At 39.8% G+C, this 22,515-nt stretch overlaps 1 long non-coding RNA gene across 1 annotated transcript in view; it reads left to right on the top strand.

Moving 5' to 3' along the window:
• LOC138842560 (uncharacterized) overlaps nt 1-22,515 on the top strand; it is a 79,343-nt gene that overhangs the window by 15,082 nt on the left and 41,746 nt on the right. The window contains exon 2 of the long non-coding RNA XR_011377261.1: nt 20,889-20,946. This is a non-coding gene — a long non-coding RNA (uncharacterized lncRNA). The remainder of the gene's footprint in view (nt 1-20,888; nt 20,947-22,515) is intronic.

The raw sequence follows: 22,515 nt of genomic DNA, 5'->3' as shown, positions 1-22,515 counted from the left end.
CATTCTCTCTGTGCTATGCACTGCCTTGTAACACCTGTGCCTATAGGCTACACACTAGCACACCCAAGCACATCTACGCCCGTGATTGAGTATGCTTATCAAGGGTCCGTTATGTTTTCTCAGTCAGATTTCTGTAACTGTATTTACATAATTTAAACAAATACTGAGTGCAAAAAGACCTGTTAATTAAAACTATGTTCATTACTTCGGAAAGAGCTGGTAAAGACAAATAGCTAGAAACTTCAATGTCAAAATAAGTGTGTGTGTTAACTCTGAATTACATTAAAAACCACTAAATTGTACAATTTATAGGGGTGAATTTTCTGGCATGTGTATTATATCTTAATAAAGCTGTTATAAAAAATTAGGAGTGAGTGAAGTGACTACAAAAGTTTGCAAGGACTTTGAAAAAAACTAAAAGACCTTTGTAATTACATTACAAATGTCTTTAATTTCTTATTAATCTTTTAAGAAAATATAATGGAAATCATAGACAACCCTTTTGAGTGTGGTTTATGCAAGGAAAACCCTTTGAGTGTGGTTTATTCTTGTTGATTCCACATGTATTATACATACTTACTGTATATAAGTTTTATTGCAATATAATTCACAAACCATACAATTCACCCATTTAAAGTATTCAAGTCCATAGTTTTAAGTATATTGAGTTGTATAACCATCACCACAATCAATTTTAGAATATTTTCAACATCCCAAAAAGAAATCCCATAGACATTAGCAATAAATTCCCATTTCCACCCAAGCCCTCCAGCTCCTGGAAACTACTAACCTACTTTCTGTCTTTATTGATTTTCCAATTCTGTACATTTTATGTAAATAGAATCATACAAAATGTGAATTGTGACTGGCTTCTTTCACTCGGCATGTTTTCAAGGTTCATCCATGTTATACCATTAATCAGTACTTAATCCCTTTTTTGGCTGAATAATATTCCATCTTATGAACATACCACAATTTATTTATCCATTTATCAACTGATGAACATTTGAGTTGTTTCCAGTTAGTATGAATAATACTGCTATGAACATCTGTGTACAAATTTTGTGTAGATATGTGTTTTCATTTCTCTTTGGTATATAACTAGGAATGGCATTGCTAGCCTCATATGGTAATTCTGTTTAATCTTTAGAGGAACTGTCAAACTGTTTCCTGCAACAGCTGCACTATTTTATATTCCTACCAGTTGTAGATGAGAGTTCCAGTTTCTCCATATCCTTGCCAACACTTAAAATATCTGTCTTTCTTATTATAGCTATCCTAGAAAAATAGCTATAACTATCTCATTGTAGTTTTGATTTTCATTTCCTCATAATTAGTGATGTGAGCATCTTTTCATATATGTGTTGGCCATTTGTATATCTTCTTTGGAGAAATGTCTGTTCAAGTCCTTTGTGCATTTTTAATACACGTTATTTGTTTTTTTCCTGTTGAATTGTATGATTAGAAGACTTAATATTATTTAAATGTTTATACTACCCAAAGAGATCTACAGAATCAATGCTGTTCCCATCAAAATCTCAATGGCATTTTTTACAGAAATAGAAAAAAATCCAAAATTCATATGGAACCACAAAAGACCCCAAATAGTCAAAGTGATCTTGAGAAAGAAAAACAAAGATGAAGGTATTACACTTCCTGATTTTCTACATATATTACAAAACTACAGTAATTAAAACAGTATGGTACTGGCATAAAGACAGATATGTAGACCAATGGAAGAGAATAGAAAGCCCAGAAACAAACCCATGCATATATGGTCAACTGATCTTTGACAAGAGTGCCAAGAATATGCAATGGGGAAAAGACAATCTCTTCAACAAATGGTGCTGGGAAAACTGGATATTCATATGCAAAAAGTGAAATTGGACCCCTACCTTATAGCATACACAAAAATCAACTCAAAATGGATTAGACTTAAATGTAAGACCTGCAACTATAAAATTCCCAGAAAAAAAATAGGGGAAAAGCTCCTTGACATTGGCTTAGTAATGATTTCTTGGATATGACACCAAAAGCATAGGCAACAAAAGCAAAAATAGACAAGTGGGATTACAACAAACAAGCAGATTCTGCACAGCAAAGGAAACAGTCGAGACTGAAAAGGCAACTTATAGAATGGGAGAAAATATTTGCAAGCCATTTTTCTGATAAGGGGATCATTTTTAAACATCCATCTGAAGTCTCATTTGAGGCCTGTAATAAAAAGTCACAGACTCATGAAGTGTCTTCCCCTTGCGAGTTGTACAAGTGCGTCCAGAACAACTTGAGCCCACAGAGCGTGGACCCAACATTTCACTGACTGCTCAGGATCGTGTTCCTGCTGAGTCAAGTCTCCTGGCTCCCAGGGTGCCCAGAGCTCTGACTTGGGCTGAGATGCAAGAGCTATAAGCACAATGGGAAAGAAGAAAAATAACAGAGGGAGCCCTTGACTTTGAGGTGTGAAATAAAAAGGAACCAGAGATACTCTGCTCTCATTCACAGGCACTTCACTGTGGTCCAGAACTGCTATTCCAAATATTAAACAGGAACCTTTGTTCGGAGATTGGCTCAGATGAGCCCAATAAGTCTCAGCTTGAAGCCTCTGCTGCAGGTTCCTCCCTCAGACATCTCATAAGGCATGGCCCTGGGCCCACAGCCCTGTATCATTGTTCTTTATCATATTGAAGGATGGTGCCGAACAACAACAATACTACCCAAGAGTGTGAGTGTCGTTGGACAGATTAATGGAAAGTTTGTATTTTGGTTTGTGGCTGTGGTCACTGCTTGCATCTCAGCCTCTCAAGCTGCCCATTTCAATTCAAATTAAGCAGCACTTCTCATACTGTGTGTCCCAACATGCTGTACGTGCAGCTGCTGCCTTCCATCCATCACAGCCCAACTCAGCACACTCTAAGTTCCAGGTCAGCATTTCCTGATTGCATTCCTTGTCCCAGTCATGCTTTGAGCTGCGTTACTTCTAGCCATTCATCACCCAGCAATTGTTGTTATTAGCTGTCTTTGTCGCATGACCAGTCCTGCCAAGTATCCCAGATGGGAAGGCCAGTGGTCTGGCTGCAAGCCAGGATGTTGCCTGGGCTTTGTTAGTGATCTTACGTATCATAGATAAATGCCACTAGTGAAATCTGTGCTGAAGCTGAAAGCAATATGTGAGGACATTGAAGGCCTAGCTCTTTCTGTACAAAGTGAGAAAGCATCCTTGATTCTATGCTTGGGCTGCAGTATGAACTAGTACTTAAGCAGACAGGCTTTTGAGTCCGACTGCAAGGGTCTTCCACAAACTTGAAAGGTTAATTTAGCTCTGCTCAGTTACATGACTCTTAGGGTTACTGCAAGAGCTGAATGAGTTGATCTATGCAGAGCAATTAGAACAATGCCTGTCACCTTAAGGGTTTGCTATTGCTATTTTTCTGCTTACTCCGCTTAGTATGCTTAGGTTGACCCCTTCAGATGATTTATTTATCCCTTCAATCAATATTTAGTGAGTGCCTATGGTGTTCCAGGTACTGTGGACAGTGATCCATTTCCTTTACAGTAAGCCTTGGCATGATCATCTGGAAACCCTTTTGCAATCACAGCTATGCTACTTACTATGGAAGCAATAAGACCCCAGAGAAGAAATCGCTGACCAGTGCGCCTAGGCTGGCAGATCCCTAGGCAGCCTCTCTTGATCTCCATGCTCCCAGCACGGCCTAGGAAGAACAGAGGCAGAGGACATGGAAGACACAGCATCAACTTGACCAGATGCTCGTCCCCTTCCCCAAACTCCCATTCACCCTGGAACTTTCACATATTCTCAGGTAGACGAGGAGGTTGGTAGGAGGACAGTCGTAGATGAAGGGGGAGGTGTAAAGAAAACCTGCAAATGGCCAAGGTTATCTTTCCAGCCAGTGTGGCAAGATGAGGTTCTAAATAGAATTAAATTGATTTAGAGAAAATTACTAGGGTAACGCATATGAAATTGATGGTATGTAACAATTTTGACTTACAAAACATCAATTTCATATGGTGTAACCTGTAAAAGTTACAATATTTCTTGTCTCCTCAGTTTGTTAAAGTCATATCTGCCACACCTGTTTTAAATTGTTCATTGTCTCAGAAAAACTCAGGTATAAGAAATCATGGTCATGAGGATTGGGCCTGAAACTGAAACATGAAGACAAATTTGGACTACCTATGTTAGAAATTTGATGAATGCTGTCTCAAAAGCCCAGATAATAACTGACACGTGGAAGGCTTATTTATTCTACTCTATAAGCCAACATTAACTAATTGGATTTTCTTTCTTTGTTCATTTTCTAACTGGATCTTAGTAATACTCCTTCACAAAATAGGTTTATTAAAACACTCAGGAAGATTTGAGGTCTCCAGAACTTCTCAGGGACCAAGGTAAATGTTGGGCTGTCTTCCTTGCCAATTTCTTATCTTTGTTAAATATTTAGGTATATCCTCATCTGGTTGGATCCAGAGTATAGATTACACATTTTAAAGGGTGACTCTCTGTATCACCAAGATTATAGACATGCCATCTAAAATGCATACATGTCTTTTCTAACAGGTGTACCCAGTGTCTTAGCAAATTCTTCATCTTGAAATTTACTTGAAGAGTATAATTAAAGATATACATAAAGATTTAAACACAAAGGTTATATTAGTGAGAGAACAACAACTAGGATAATTTGAATGGGGTTAATTTACAATGGTATGGATGATTTATAGGAAAACCACAACAATGGTGCAGGTACCCAGGGCTTCCAGGAGCAGCAGAGCTGTCACCATTGGGCCCAGTAAAAAAGGACAAGGGAAGGATTGGTTAGGAGAACTGGGAAGAGAGGACTGTGTAGGGTTGGCCACCTTGAGGATAATGACTTTCAGTTGAGGAGCACAGCTAGCTCTAGGAGACCTAACAAGGAAGGAGCCAGGATGAATGCTCTGATCTCACTCTTGTCCTTTCCTCAAGTCTCCTGCTGGGCCTTTGTGTTGTCTGAACCTGACAGGAAGCCAGAGAGCAAAGGAACAAGTTAATGTACTCCCTAAAGAGAGTGGAGCTGAGAGTGGGATAGAGAAGAGTAGAAGGTAAATCTGGACAAATAAACAAGAGATTTCCAGCATAAGATATTCATTGCATCACTGTTTATAATGACATAAGATTAGAAATAGTTTGAGGGTCCCAAACTAGGGAAATTTTTAACAATTTAAGGTATATATACCAAGTGAAGTGCTTTGCAACCATCACAAATATTGATGTAAAAAAAAGCTCACAAAGCAATCTGTATAACGTGCTTTATCTTTTGTTGTAAAAACTACATATGGACATAGTTTTTACATATGTATATATACACATAAAATACATGCATACACATTTATTTTTTTAAAAAAGGCTTAAAGTATATGCACCAAGATGTTAATGATGGTTATCACAGGGAGAGTGGAGTTACATATAATTTTATGTAGGTGGGTTTTTTTAAGCAAGGAAAAATTTAATATAAAAAATTATTAACTATAGAAGGGAATTGGACTAACAAGGATTCAGCTAGTAAGAAACAAAGAGAACTCTAAAGATTATAAGAAGGGGGAGTTCCCTGGTGGCACAGTGGTTAAGAATCCACCTGCCAATGCAGGGGACATGGGTTCAAGCCCCAGTCAGGGAAGATCCCACATGCTGCGGAGCGTGTGCCACAGGTACTGAGCCTGTGCTCCAGAGCCCGTGAGCCACAACTACTGAAGCCCACGTGCCTAGAGCCTGTGCTCCACAAGAGAAGCCACTGCAATGAGAAGCCCGTGCACCGCTACAAAGAGTAGCCCCTCCTCGCAGCAACAAAGACCCAATGCAGCCAAAAATAAATTAATTAATTAATTAATTTTAAGAAAAAGAATATAAGAAGGGCATATATAAGGAGCAGCCACAACCTCTAAGTCTGAGATAGAAGGCTCAAGGACCCTCCCTACCCCCCACCACAGGATGGCAGGGAAGTTACTGAGTTGCTGTGCTGTCGAACCTTGCTCAAAATCTGCTCTCTAGGCTTCTGGGGAAGCCAGAAGCATTCTGTTGCAAAACCACTGGAGGGGTCAGGTGGGGCCGTTGGGGAAGCTTTTGGCCACAGGAGCCTGCCAAGGCAATACACTGGAACAAGGGAGGAAAATCCCTCCCACCTGCAATGAAACTCCAGCTTCCTGTACGGATGAAGTTTACCACAGGTGTCAGCTGGCAAAGGCAAAAAATGTATCTCCATTTTTGTAGAACAGGGAGTGAACTATGAATTTGAAGCTGAAAGGCAATAAGTTGACAACTGGCACACACTCTAAAACCTACCACCTAGGGGTACTGCGTAGGAACACACACAGACATGTATATGGTTTTCCGCTATTTTCTCTTGGTAGATGTTGTGTGCATCTTTCTATGTCAATAAATATAGATCTACGTCAACATTTTTCATTGCTGAACAGTATATATATATGCTTCGCTTTATATAATTGATTTCCATTTAAACTGTATCCTATTTTTACTATTATGAACAATACTGTGTTGAACTTCTTTAAATAATTATTTTCTCATAATAAATTGCTAGAAGTTGATTTGTTAGATTAACAGTTCTGTGTTACATTGACAGGGGTACCTGTTGGGTGCATTATTTATTTGATTTAGAAAAAAGTGCGTTTTTCATTTTATGTATTTCTCAAAAATGCGTAAAAAAGATATAACTCGGACATCTGATCTGGAATCCAAGTTAAATAAGGTCAGATACCAAAGTGGTTCCAGGAGGAATTTCCCTGAGAGCCGTGTGTCCTGGCCGAGAAAGCAAATTGTCAAAGATGGCACTACTCGGGCTTTTCGCTAAAGTAGCATACAGAATTTTTTTTAATTAATAAACTTTATTTTTCAGAGCAGTTTTATTTAGGTTCCCAGCAAAGTTGAACAAAAGTGCAGTGAGTTTCCATATACTCCCTGTCCCCATGCATGCACAACCTCTGCCACTGTCAACGACGCTCGCCAGAGTGGGACATTTATTACAATCAATGAACCTAAATTATCACTCAAAACTCACTCTTGGTGTTGTACATTCTATGAGTTTTGACAAATGTATAATGACACGTATCCACCATTGTGGTATCACACAGAATCATTTCACTTCCTTAAAAATCCTCTGTGCTCTATTCATCCCTCCCTCTCTGCTAACTCCTAGCAGCTACTAATCATTTTACTGTTTCCATAGTTATGCCTTGTCCAGAATGTCAGATAGTTGGAATTCCACAATATGTAGTCTTTTCAGATTGGTTTCTTTTACTTGGTAGTATGGATATAAGTTTCCTCCATGTCTTTTCATGGCTTGATAGCTCATTTCTTTTTAATATTCCATTGTCTGGTTGTACCAGTTTATTTATCCATCTTCATGCTTCTTTTTGGCACTTATGAGTAAAGTTGCTATAAAACATCCATGTGCAGGTTTTTGTGTGGACATAAATTTTCAGTTCATTTGGGTGAATACCAAGGAGTGTGACTGTTGGATCATATGGTAAGAGTATTTTTGTTTTGTCAGAAACTACCAAGCTGTCTCCCAAAATGGCTGAACCATTTTGCATTCCCACCAGCAACGAATGAGAGTTCCTTTTTCTCCACATTCTTACCAGCATTTGGTGTTGTCAATGTTTTGGATTTGGGCCACTCTAACAAGTGTGTAGTGGCATCTCATTTTAAGTTACAATTCTCTAATGATGTTGAACTTCTTTTCATGTGCTTATTTACCATCTGTATATCTTCTCTGGTGAGGTGTCTGTTAAGAGCTTTTGCCATTTTTTAATCAGGTTGTTTGTTTTCTTATTGTTGAGTTTGAAGACTTCCTTGTATATTTTGGATAATAGTCCTTTATAGATGTATCTTTTACAAGTATTGCCTCCTAGTCTGTGGCTTGTCTTCTTATTCTTTTAATGGTGTCTTTCATGGAGCAAAAGTTTTTAATCTTAATGAAATCCAGCTTATCAGTTATTTCTTTCATGGATTATGCCTTTCATGTTGTATCTAAAAAGTTATCATCACCCAAGATCATCTAGGTTTTCTCCTATGTTGTCTTCTAGGAATTCAGAGTTTTGTGTTTCACATTTAGGTCTGATCCATGTTTTGTTAATTTTTGTAAAGAGTGTAAGGTCTGTATCTAGATTCTTTTTTGCTGTTTGCTGTTGCACGTAGATGCATCAGTTGTTGGAAAGACTATCTTTGCTCCTTTGTCAAAGATCAGTTGATTTTAGTTATGTGACTGTACTTCTGGGCTCTCTGTTCTATTCCATTGATCTGTTTGTCTTTTTTTTTTTTTTGCCAACACACACTATCTTGATTACTATAGCTTTATCATAAATCTTAAAGTTGGGTAGTGTCAATCCTCCAATTTTGTTCTTCTCTTTCAATATTATGTTGGCTAGTTTGGGTCTTTTGCCTCTCCATACAAACTGTAGAATCAGCTTTTGTCTATATCCACAAATAACTTGCTGGGATTTTGTTTGGAATTGCATTGAATCTATAGATCAAGTTGGGAAGAACTGACCTCCTGACAATACTGAGTCTTCCTGTCCATGAATATGAAATATTTCCATTTGTTTAGTTCTTCTTTGACATTTTGTACAGTTTTGTAGTTTTCCTCATAAAAATCTTGTACATATTTTGTTAGATTTACACCCAAGTATTTTATTTTGATGGGTGCTCATGTAAATGATAATGAGTTTTAAATTTCAAATTACACTTGTTTATTACTCATATATAGGAAAGTGATTGATTTTAGATATTAACCTTGGATCCTGCCTCTTTTCTGTAATTGCTTATTAGGTCCAGGATTTTTTTTTTCTCGTTTAACTTTTCCGGCAGAATAAAATAGGGTTGTTTTACTCCTATTCTCCAGCAAAGCCCCATCCCAAACTTATTAACTATTTTGGATCATCTGGATAACCCTACTCAATCTTCAAATCTCATTAAATATCTCCTCTTTATAGAATCATTCTCTAGCCCTTAGATTAGTTTAAGAACCCCTTGTTTTATGTTCTTACAGATCCTTATTCTTATCATAATACTAACACTTTACTTTGACTATTAATTAAAATTCTGTCTGCCTGACTGCAATATAAAGTTCATTGAGGTCAAGGACCTTGTCTGCCCTGTTCAACACTGATACATAGCATAGACTCCCAATGAATGTTTGTTGAATGAATAAATGATTGTACTTCCCTTCTGACCACCACTGAAAAAAGAACAAAAAAATCCCCAGAATTATCCTGTATTTATCACTCAGAATCAAATCAGGAAACTAAAATCACTTGGAGTATTTAAAACAGAAGGAATTTACCACAGTGAGTTGGTAACACAGGAGGTGGAATAGGCTGAGAAGAATACCAGGGAACGGAATGTGGACGAAGAATGTCATCTGCCATCTCAGTAAACAAAAGATGTGGTGGCCCTCAAGCCATCAGCCACTACAGCTGCCCCTGACTCTGCACCCTGAGAAGGAATTCAGGAAGGAGAAAAACAGGATACTGGCCCTAGGTAGTGAAGGTGCATATCAAAGGAATGATTTGGATGAGCCCAGACTCTTGCACCTTCCTATACAAAGAAAAGCGCTAAATTCATTAACTTGAGATTTCTGGTTTTCCTTAATTAACAGTAATCTTTTTTGTTGCCAAACTCCTATATATCCTGGCTCCTACCTTACCTCTTCAGGGTAGTCCCTCAGAGCTATGTGAGAAGCCGTCTTCTGGGCTCAAGTCCTCAGCAGGTCCACTGAATAAAACATAATTCTCATCTTCTAGGTTTCGCATTTTTTTTTCAGTGACAGGAAGTTATCTCAGATAATAGTAACAGCAAGAAGCTCTTAGGACACTCAAGCTGGAGGGACAAGAGGAAGAACTGATATTACAGAACCCAGGGGCCCCAGTTTATGTGGGTCAGAAGTCCAAGTACAGTGCAGCTCAGCTGGGTCCCCCTTTTAGGGTCCTCGCAAACCCTAAATCAAGGGGTTGGCAGGTCTACATTTGTTTGTGGAGGCTCTGGAGATGAATTTACTTGCACAGTCATTCAGGTTGCTGACAGAATTCAGCTCCATGCAAGTATAGAACTGAGGTCCCTGTTTTCTCACTGGGTATCAAATAAGAATGATTCTCAACCTTTAGAGGCTCCCCACATTCCTTGTCTCATGGCCCCCTTCTTCCATCTTCAAAGCCAGCAATGGCAGATCAAGTCTTTCTCATGCTTCAGATCTCTCAGACCCATTCTGACTCATCTGTCCTCTTCCCAGACAGAGATGGTTCTGTTTTAAGGGCTCATGTGATTAGAGTGAGTCCACTTTGATAATTCAGGACAATCTCCCCATCTCAGGTCCATAACCTTAATCACACCTACAAAGGCCCCTTTGCCATGTAACATTTAATTTTTTTAAAATTTATTTTATTCAAGTACAGTTGATTTACAATATTGTGTTAATTTCTTCTGCACAGCAAAGTGATACATATATGTACACTTTTTCATATTCTTTTCCATTATGGTTTATCACAGGATACTGAATATAGTTCCCTGGGCTATACAGAAGGACATTGTTGTTTATCCATTCTATATATGATAGTTTGCATCTGCTAATCCCAAACCCCCAGTCCATCCCTCACCCACCTCCCCTCCCCGTTAGTAACCATAAGTCTATTCTCTATGTCTATATAACATTTAATACTTTTACAGGTTCTGGAGATCAGGGCATGGGCATCTTTGGGGGCCATTATTCTGCCTCTCATTGGCCAAACTCAGCTAGAGTCTAACTGACATAAGGGCCTAGGAAATAGGCCCGCAGAGCAGAAGAATGAGGAATAGATCTGAGAGCAAAACAGGCTTAGGATCACCATATTTTAAGATAACAACACTTTTTCTTCTCAAACTAGGACTGGCTTAACATAACTGGCCAGCTCTCTAATTGCTCTCAAAAATAATGAATTAGACCCATTTACCATAAAAAAAAAACTAAACAGTGATAACACACCCTGCAATGAGATTAATTCAAATATAATGCAGTTCTCAATTGACTTCCATTATCCTTCCAACCCTGTTTCTAAAACAGGGGCCAGTTAAAATTCTTATCTTCTGCAGAGAAATGAGGTGAGGGCTAGGTCAAACAGGGAAACAGCAGACAATTCCAGTCTTAAGAAGTACAGAGGCTGAAAGTGAGTTCTTGCGTGTATGGTATATTCTTGGCTCAATCTCCCTGGATAAGGCCATCAAGATAAGTGTCAACTAACCCAGAGATTCCTGGAATCTTTGCTGCTATCCCAGAAGACTCAGCCCATCACAGGACCCAGAATTGTCTCCAGCAATATTTATGTCAATAAACTGCCACCAGGTGATATCAGACTTCAGCAGGGACCAGGATAGTTTGAAATGGTACAGCTGTACTCCTAGAATTCTCAGTTACTCTATTCTGTATGGCTTGCCCTCAATCATTTCATTAAGCACACTGTAACAAGACTGTGCATCTCATATGGCTTAAGTTTTTGGACCCTGCAAGTCAGAGAAGATGTATTTACAGTGTTCTTGAAGTTAAATTAGCATTTTTGGTAAACATCGTCCAATATTTCCTTGCTTCTCATTCACAACCCTGTATAGCAACAATATTTTAAAAGGAACTTCAACTTCCCTTTGAAAGTTTAACACTTCAGCATTTTTCCTGGTTGCTCAAGCTTGAGTTCTTTTCTAAATTTTTTTTTTTTTTTTTTTTTTTGCGGTATGCAGTCCTCTCACCGTTGTGGCCTCTCCCGTTGCAGAGCACAGGCTCCGGATGCGCAGGCTCAGAGGCCATGGCTCATGGGCCCAGCAGCTCTGCGGCATGTGGGATCTTCCCGGACTGGGGCATGAACCCGTGTCCCCTGCATCGGCAGGCAGACTCTCAACCACTGCGCCACCAGGGAAGCCCCTCTTTTCTAAATTTTATTTCAAAATTTACACACAGCAAAATTTACTTTCTTTGGTGTACAGTTCTATGAGTTTTGACAAATAAAGTGTATACCACTGTCACAATCAAGATTCAGAAGGGTTCCATCGTCCCAAAAAGACTCCTTTAGGCTGCCCCTTTGTAATCAACCTCTCCTAACCCCTGGCAACTAATGACTATCTCTTTTCAAGAATGTTATATAAATGGAATTGTATAGCATATAGCCTTTTGAGTTTGGTTTCTTTCACTAAGCATATGAGATTTTGAAATTTATTTATGTTAGTGTGTATATCAATAGTTCATTCCTTTTTACCACTGACTTGTATTCCATTGTACGGGGTATTCATTTTCTATGGCTGCTATAACAAATTACCACAGACATGGTGGCTTAAAGCAACAGATGTATTCTCTCACATTTCTGGAGGCCAGAAGTTGAAATCAGTATTATTGGGCCAAAACCAAGTGTTGGCAAGGCCTCTGGAGGCCTTAGCAAAGAATTCTTTTTTTGCCTCTTCCAGCCTCAGGTAGGCGCCAGCAGTACTTAACTTATGGCCACATCACTCTGATCTCTGCCTTTGAGGTTGCAGTACCTCCTCTTATACCTGTCTGGAGTTAAGTCTCCCTTTGCTTTCCTCTTATAAGGATACATGTGAATCTCTCTCTCTCAAGATTCTTAATCACATGTGTAGTCCTTTTTCTGCCACATAAGGTAACATTCACAGGTTTCAGGGTTTAGGACATGGTTGTCTTCCAGGGTGCCATTATTTGGCCTTCCACATATGGATATGTGGAAGATTATTTATCTATTCTCCCATTGAAGGACATTTGGGTCACTTCCGGTTTGGGGCAATTGTGAACAAAGGTGCTATAAATATTTGTACTTAGGTTTTTATGGGAACATAAGTTGTCATTTCTCTTAGTTACGTAAATACCTAAGAGTGGGATTGCTGGGTCAAATATTAATACTTGTTCAATTTTAAAAGAAACTGTCCAGCTGTTTCCAAAGTGGTTGTACTATTTTGCATTCCCACCAGCAATGTGTGAGTGTTCTATTTTCTCCATAACCTTGGCCACGCTTGGTGTTGTCAGCGTTTCTGATTTTAGCCATTCTAATAGGTGTGTAGTGGTATTTCCTTGCAGTTTTAATTTGTATTTCCCTATTGACAGTGATATTGAGCATTTTTAATGTGTTGAAATTTCAGTGTTACGTCATTTCATGCCCTCTTTCAGTTGGCTACATTTTTGTTTAGCTCTTAAATGTGCTTTAGTAATGATTTGGAAATAACCACTTAACAGGCAAAATCTTAGATGTATTACCTTCTCATGAAATTAAAACTACTAACTTTCAATGTAGAGGAATTCTAACTCTCAAAATGACTCAACACAATATTCATAAAATATACTCAAGGTACAGGGCTTCCCTGGTGGCGCAGTGGTTGAGAGTCCACCTGCCAATGCAGGGGACACGGGTTCGTCCCCCAGTCCGGGAATATCCCACATGCCGCGGAGCGGCTGGGCTCGTGAGCCATGGCTGCTGAGCCTGCACGTCTGGAGCCTGTGCTCCACAATGGGAGAGGCCACAACAGTGAGAGGCCCACGTACCACACACACACACACACACACACACACACACACACAAAATATATATATATATATATATATATATATATATATATATACTCAAGGGGCATGGTTATTATGAGATTAGTAAGATTGCTAAAGAGTATGTCTATAATAGACGTGTTCTTTTTCACCTTTATGAACCAATTTGGATTAAGAATCTATTGAATATATGCACTGTAATAATTCAAAAATGTGGGTGTAATATGATACATCTACCTCAGGAAGTCTGTATAATTAGGTCTTCAGGGCATGCATGGACGTGAAGTCTAACAAACTAAATTTGCTCAGAAGCAAGTTTCTTAACCATGGAAATACTTCCTCTGAAACTGCCAGAAACTCTGAATATCATCAGGGTCTGCTGAGGCACCTGGATAGTAATAAGAGCCATTTGAATACAAATCCATCTTCTTTCAAATGCCAAAACTCTCACAGACCAGTTCATGCATAAAATATGCTTTCAGGCTTCCAATATCTTCAGGTTAATTTTATGTGCCAAAGAAGTGAAAGAGATAAGGCAACTACTTCAGGAGGCTTAGAAGACAGGGGCAGTGAAGATCTTAGTACAAAGGACTCAAGTTGAGCGTAGAATTTTATTCTTTTTTTAAAATCATTAGAATATTTTAGTTAGCAAAAATAGTAGCAGAATGGTATCCCAGTACACTTCTCACATATATTAATAAAAATAATAGTTATAGTAAGTATCTTTTATTGCATGTTTACATATGCCAGATACTATTTTAAGTACTTGGCATAAATTAATGCATTTAATCCTTACCACTACCCCAAGAGTAGGTACTATTTTTGTTCCTATTTTATGGTTAAGGAAACTGAGACATAAAGACATTGAGCTCAAGGTCCCAATGGAGGAGAAGGCAGATGGAGATGGGCAGGCTCCACTTCAGGTGACAGCTGCTGTCCAGTAGCTGATATTGTAGCTGATGACCAACTGATGTCCTGACGACCAGCCTGACCTGTAGAGCTTTTTGAAATTATGATCCCCGGGCCCCAGCTCCAGGGTTCCAGCTGATCGGTCTGGACTCTGCATTGCTTTTACCTAGGTTCCCTAGGTGATTCTGAGCATTGACTGGTTTACCAGCCTCAGGTTGGTTTCCACTGGTGATTTAGCGATGCCTTTTTGCTGGTTCCAAACTGCCCTGCAGAGAGGTCAGACTTTCCGCGGATCCTTAGTGAGTTCCTCTTCATGGTGATGAGGGGTTAAGACGACACATACTTTGGATCATAGACATGTAATTTGTCGGATGCAGGTTACTACTTCTTTTAAAAGTTTCAAGTACAATGAGTAAAAGTTAGGATTCATATTTTACTTACATATCATACTTCTCATACCTGACTTCACCTTCCATTAACATTTATTTTCATCGTCATCCACATTATGCATCTATATTTATTCCTACAGTAAGACTTGTAATCTCATTATTTACTTTCATGGTTTCCCCCAAATGCTGGTGATAACCAAATTTCTATTTCTACCCCGGACCCTGAACTCCTGGTGTGAATATCAAATGACGTATCCGACGCTTCTTCCTGAGAGTGCCTCTGACTGAACGTGTCTGAAAGCCATCTCCACGTACCACCCCCAACCAGACCTGCTTCTTCTCCTATGTTCCCTTTCTTGGTGATTAGTCCCACCACCTGCTCAACCACCCAGTAACGCAACCTCGATGCTGGAAGACATTTGGATTCTACTCTTTCCCCCACTTCCCATCAACCCACAGTCACCTACTTCCCATCTCTCATGGCCTCTCCATTCCCACTGCCACCACCTCAGTTCACGCCCCCATCACCTCTTGCCTGAACATTGCAGTGGTCTCCCAGCTCCCTATCTCTGGACTATACTACTGCCTGAGTGCTGCTTTCTCTTTCTTTACTTTCTTTTTGTTGGAGAAAGCGTACACTTTTGAATCCACTTTTTTTTTTAATGTTATATGTGAAATATACAGCTGAGTATAGAGAATAATGTAATGAACTGTGTTCTGACTACCAGTGTCATCAAAATCTTAACATTGTCATATCTGCCATTTTATTTAAAGAAATGAAGATATAGATGTAGATTTCATTGTAAATATAGATATAGATATTTAAGCCCATTTGACTAACCTGTCCCCCATTCCCAAGTCCCCCCTTCCCCAGCATATTCTCGTGAATTTGCTGTTATCAACCTCATGTATGTTTTCTCTAGATATTTATGAATTAACAATTTAAAGCATTGCTTTGTAGGTTTTAAAATTTGACTAAAATGACATCTACCTTACATACCCTCTGCAACTTGTTTGCCTCACTCAATTTCATGTTTTCTTCCTGTTGACATACGTTGCCCTGATTCAGTCACATTAACTACCATGTGGTACTTTGTCATGTGACTATACCACAATTTATTTATTTATTCTCTGTTGAAGGACATTTAGGATATTTTTGCTAATGCAAACAGTTTGGCATCCCTCTCTTTGAACAGATTTTTGAGAGTTTCTCTAAGTTATATTCTCAGGAGTGGCATTACTTTCCTGGTCTCCTGAGCCAGGGAGACAAATAGTTTCCTGCCGTCCTTTCTCTACACTGCTGTCAGAGTAAGTTTTCTGAAATGCACATCTGATCCTGTGAGTCCCCTGCCTAAGTACCTTTGATGGAACAAACCCGCCGTTCCTCAGTAAGACTCAAGGCCCCTGTGCTCTGCCCTGCCTTCTTCACCAGCCTTCCCCCACTCCTCACACCAAACCCTGCCCATGTCCAGCTTTCTCAGAACTGCTCCCTGCTTCCCCACAGCCTGGGTGCATCCTGTCCCCCACCCACTTACACTTTCTCCTCTTTCCTGGATTGCCCTACCCTTAAACCATCCCCTCTCTCTTTCCTACTAGGAAACACCTAATTGTTTTTCAAGGATCACCTACTCACTGAAACCTTTCCTCACCTGCCAGAGGTCACCAGTTCGAATCCCACTCCCGCTACTTACTAATGTGGGCAAATCTTTAAATGTCTCTGAGCTTTGGTTTTTGTTTTTGAAGCAGAAAGAAGCACTTTTCTCATCTGCTAACCAAATGAAGATAATAATAATGCTTATAACATATGCATATCAGGAGGGTTAAATTTGATTATTGATATTAATTACTGAATTTGATATATTTCTCTAATATAGAGCATTTCATTCAATGCTTGACAATAAATGTTATCTCGTTCATTTCTCTACTAAAGATTTTATTAGCATTATTTCTTTTTGTTGCTATTAGATATTTCTTTACATAGCTCCCTCCCTCTACTAACAGTCTGAGACCACGTCTAATTCACCTTTAGCTCACCTTTAGAGCCTGGCATAGAAAAGGCACATAAAATAGGTTAAGTGAATAAATGAATGATTAAAAGAATTTATTTTGCCACTTGGTTGTTGCCCAGGGAAAGGATTTGCTTTAAGAAAAAAAAAAAAAAAAGGACGAATTGAGAGATTGGGATTTACATATATACACTAATATGTATAAAATAGGTAACTAATAAGAACCTGCTATATAGCACAGGGAACTTCACTGTATGGTAGAAACTAACACAACATTGTAAAACAACTATACCCCAATTAAAAGAAAAAAAAAAGCATCATGTTTCCATTGGTTTTGCTTCCTTACAACCTTATTGAGGCATAAATTAGTACTGAGAATTAGTACTGAAAAGGCGGTGATCATTTCTGAAATCTGAAGATCGATAAATATAGATTCACCAGTAGAAAATGCAAATATAACTGCTTCTGACCTGGAAGGGAGAGAGGTTGGAAAGGAGGGGTGGGGACAGTGAGACTGCATTCTTATAGCCTGTCTGTCTTCCTCAGCACTTGGAATCCAGGGACCAAACCTCAGGACTGGGTCCTGCAGGGCTCCTCTAACATTCTGTGCTGCCAGGCAGACTGGCCTCTCCTCTTTGTTTCTGCTCGGTTATGCTGTGCTGGCCACGCTTCTGTCACCTGCAGCACAGAGGCCCTCTCTGCACCCGTGGGTGGTGAAAGCCCAGAAACAAACTCCTGCTCGCTGCTTTCCGCTAGCTGATTTCTCTTCTCTGCATCCCCTAATCCCACCTTCAGCAGCCATCCTGCCTCATAGAGACAGTTCTCCTGAAGCAGATGGCCACTCTGACTTCTGAAATTCAAATTTAACTGGACATCCTGTATTTTCTGCTAAATCTGAGGGAAAGCTCTTAATTTCACAGATGGTAAATCCTACCCCAGCCCCAGGGTGGTCCCAGTTCTAAATCAGTCATGATCTTCTTACACCCCTTGGTTAATGATAGGTCTGATGATGGTTTATTATCCAGTTATGATTAATGAGATGAAGAGGAAATTTACAGAGAAGAAAAGCCTTATGAGAAATCCCCATATTTTCCCTCTTCTTTCTGCTTCGAAAACAAAAACCAGAGGTACAATAGTCATCTTTTCACTAGGAGGCAACAAACATGAGGAAAAGAATCATCCAGTCCAGTAGTTTTCAAAGTGTGGCCTAAGGACTCCCAGGGGTCCTTAGGCCTTTTCAGGGCATTTTCAAGGTCATCTTTTTTCTAACTATGTAGCTATGTGAGATCAGATTTCCTTCATATACTTCAACCAAATGACCGTGGCCCAACAGATTGACCGCAGGAGATGTGAGAATCTAGTTATTCTTTATTAAGTCAGACACATTCAAAAGATTTCAAAACAATGCCAATCTTCTCACTGATTTTTTCTTTTTGTTTTGAAAGTATAGTTATTTTTCACAAAATATGTTAATTTGTAATTGGCTTATTATTTTCAAATGAATTAATAAATAATTTTTGAAACTTATAATTTCTCTAACACAGTGAATATCAATAGATATAACCACATAAACAAAAGCTCTTTGGGGGTCCTCAATAATTTTTAATACTCTAAAGAGGTTCTGGGCCCAAAAGCATGAGGTCCACTGACTCAGACAATGGTCATAACAGCTTAATCTATTCAACCAATGCCAGTAGCCACAAGCCTCTGGGCTTTTTGTAATGAGAAAAATTATCCCCTATTTTTTGACTCCTTTAATAAGACTTTCTGTTATGGCAGCTTATCACAACCTCAAATGATTTTTGAGCTAACTCAACAATGAGTAGTAAATATTTAGATTCTTTGATCTTGAAGTTTCATAATTACAGATAGTATCTTTGTGCTCTTTTTGTCCATCGCATTTGACTTTCCGACCTCTTCATTTGTGACACATCATAATTACCTTATTCCTGTAAAACACCTGTGACTTCTCTTAAGCTCCTAACCCTTACACCTGCACCTTTGTCCACTGAGCTTCCATTCACACAGGATTAGCCATGAGGCTTAAGTGTTACCCTGAACAGTTATATAAAATATTCTTTATCCTCCTGCATTTTAAGAACAAAGACATAACTTCCTGTCACCTCAACAAGAGAAAAGGAAAAAAAAAGCAAAAATCTTTGATACACTTTCAGTTAGCAGTATTAAAGCTTAAATAAGATATAAATCTGGTCCTGATTTTCATGAAGCTACTCATTAGGATACTTGAGCATGGAGGAAAGGATAAAAAGTCTTGTGTTTGGAATTGCTATGCTCTTAAAAAATGTGTAACAGTATGAAATTCTGCCTTAGGCCATTAAACTGATGAGAGAACCCACTGTCAATATTTTTTTTTTTTTTTGCTGTACGCGGGCCTCTCACTGTTGTGGCCTCCCCCGTTGTGGAGCACAGGCTCCGGACGCGCAGGCTCAGCGGCCATGGCTCACGGGCCCAGCCTCTCCGCGGCATGTGGGATCTTCCCGGACCGGGGCACGAACCCGTGTCCCCTGCATCGGCAGGCGGACTCTCAACCACTGCGCCACCAGGGAAGCCCTGTCAATATATTTTTAAAGCTCCATGTTTGTGCTGGAAAGAGCATACAACAACTATATTCAAAGCCTGTAGTTGCTTATATGTAAAATGTAGCAAATCTGGCATTAAATGAAAAATTGTCAACAAGCTTTTTCTATTCAGAGAGCTTTTAAGGACTAGTTTAAAAAGAAGAATCGATTGCTGTCTTTGTTTTGCATTCTAAAATAATCTTCACAGTCAACTCACACATCGTCCCATATACTAATAAGAAATCTTGGGAAAACTGGACTGTTTTTAAACATCAATCTTTTTTTTAATTGTGGTAAAATAGACATAACATAAAATTTACCATCTTAACCATTTTAAGTGGACAGTTCAGTAGTGTTAAGTATATTCACATTGCTGTACGATGACTCTCCAGAACTCTTCCTTCTTGCAAAGCTGAAACTCTATATTCATTCCACAATAACTCCCCATTTTCCCCTTCCCCCAAGTTTCTGGCAACCACCATTCTGCTTTCTATAAGTTTGACTACCTAGATACCTCATATACGTGAAATCATATATTATTTATTGTTTTGTGATTGGCTTATATCACTTAGCATAATGTCCTCAAGGTTCACCCATATTGCAGCATGTGTCAGAATTTCCTTCCTTTTTAAAAACTTCAGTATTATATTGTATTATTGTAAAGACCTATTTTAGGCTGTTTTGATATAAATGAGAATGAAGAGAGAAATGCACTGCTTTGAGAGGAAGAGAGTTTTTCTTAATCAACATTAACTAAACTATGTATATGTGTACACACAGAGTGTGTGTGTATTAAAATTGTAATTGCCACTATAGGATAATGAAGTGAAGAGATATTCAGAGGTAACCTTTAACACTCCAAATAATGCAAATATTTAAATACTATTTGGAGAGAAGAGAAACTAAAAACCTGAAGCATCCCATCACAGGCAGCGCCTATCATCTCCCTAAAAAGGCAGTATAGAGAGCACTTTCTCTGCCCATATGTGGCCCACAAAGAATTCCGTAGCCCTGCTCTCCCCGGGGACTTTCTTTTCTATAAAGTTTATATGGAGGAGGGTGGCCCCAGGGTTCCAACAGAGCTATCAAGCGACACCTACATTTTCAAGATGATGCCAGAACTTAACAGTGATCCATAATTTTGTGCACATTAGCCCATTAGCATGCTCAGGATATGAAAAAGAAAATTCATTCGTTGCTCAGTTATGAATTATTAGATTGGCTTCTATGAAACTGCCAATATCTTACTGTTTTGATCTACAAAAACAATGCTTTCGCATCATTCAACCTAACAAAATCCTACCGGTGTTTCTTTTCATCTATCAGAGAATTAAGGTAAATGCAGTCTTAAAACAAAATGCATAACTAAGCAGTTAAGAGCACGAGCAACAGATTCATAAAGACCTTGCTTTGAATCCTGGCTCTGTCTCTTTGCAGATGTGTGGACTTCGGCAGTTTCTTAAACTTTCCGGGCCTCCTCACCTGTAAAATGCAGGTAAGAATACTTCTCAAAGAGTTGTTGTGAGGTGGAAATCAGATAAGATGCATAAAGTGCTTAGTATAGTGCCAGGCACTTAGTAAGCTCTCAATTAATGCCACTCTTACTATTATCACAATGAAAAATTGAAAAGTTTCACAGATGATGGCTTCTGTAAAGTAAGGTAATTTCAAGTATGATGGTTAGACTCAATTCTGCTACTCTTAATGGAGAGACGCTGAAATCGTATCAAAGCACAACAAAGACCACAATCCTCATGGCTAATCTCCCAGGCATAGCCCAGTGCCTACTGCTCTTCTTTCCAGAGTGCATGTCCATCAGAGATGGGAGAGTGGAAATGGCATGTCAGTGCTGCTTTTTTGTACTTCTGCGAGAGAATGCCACAGAATGTGAGAACTAAATGATTCTCGTTTGGGATTTTTGAGATTTCTGCCACTCTGGAAATCGGCTGGCTTCCACTTGCTCCATTTACTGTGCACCAGCCAATACAAGATGAAATGCTCATGTCGTAATTGAAAAATTAAGGGGCTTCCCTGGTGGCGCAGTGGTTGGGAGTCCGCCTGCCGATGCAGGGAACGTGGGTTCGTGCCCCGGTCCGGGAGGATCCCACATGCGCGGAGCGGCTGGGCCCGTGAGCCATGGCCGCTGGGCCTGCGCGTCCGGAGCCTGTGCTCCGCGGCGGGAGAGGCCACGGCAGTGAGAGGCCCGCGTACCGCAAAAAAAAAAAAAAAAAAAAATTAAGGATATCCCAGAGGATCCCTGCGCAGGGCACACATCGGTGTTTGCCAAACAATCTGTTGAGTCCAATCGCAGGAACAGTTTAGAATAGTCTAGTCCTTGTGGAGCCCTACATCAAGGACACCCTACCTCAAGGACACAGGACAAAAATTCTGGAATTAGCCGAGCCCCCATAGCACTGTTGCCATGGGCTCTCCTAATCTAAACCGGACAGCCCCCCAGCTCCATAGTAGGTAAAATAGTCACCATGTAGCAACCTTGTAGCACCCTGACCAATCACTTAACGCCATCCGCCAGCAGTAATTTTCTTTGTCTTGAGGCTATAAAGGTTGGCCACTAGCCCACAAAGGGGGTCGGCTCTCCCCGGTCTATCAGGAAGTCGGCCCGCTGTATCTGCAGCGCCCCTCACTAGCTCTGCTCTTTGTTCTCAGTAAACTCACTCTTTTCTAAAATACTTCGTGTCTGGAAATTCTTCCAACCCGCACGTGGACCACGACATTTTGGTGGCCCATACGGGGACATCTCTTGGGGGATCTCCTCCCCCGACCTCCTCTCCTCATTTCTTGGGACCCTCTTTGAACAGGCAAGTTACCATGGAAGCAACAGAGGACTCTGGCCAGGGACACACCCTGGTGTGTTCCGAAGGCTCCACAGTTCACTTCGCCCCAGTAACTGCCGCCCAGAACGGGTGAGGGTCCCTCTGTCTTCCTTCTGACTGAGGACAAGGCCAGCTGCATTCAGGCACAGATCAGGCATTTAAAAGCCATCAGGGCACCTGCTGCTTGAAGAATGCCGTGAAAGGATAAGGGGGTCATGGAACAGGCCAGG

Source organism: Globicephala melas, chromosome 2 (assembly GCF_963455315.2).
Source record: "Globicephala melas chromosome 2, mGloMel1.2, whole genome shotgun sequence".
NCBI lineage: Eukaryota > Metazoa > Chordata > Mammalia > Artiodactyla > Delphinidae > Globicephala > Globicephala melas.
The sequence above is the reverse complement of the archived record's forward strand: the minus strand, read 5'-3'. Positions and strand labels throughout refer to the sequence as shown.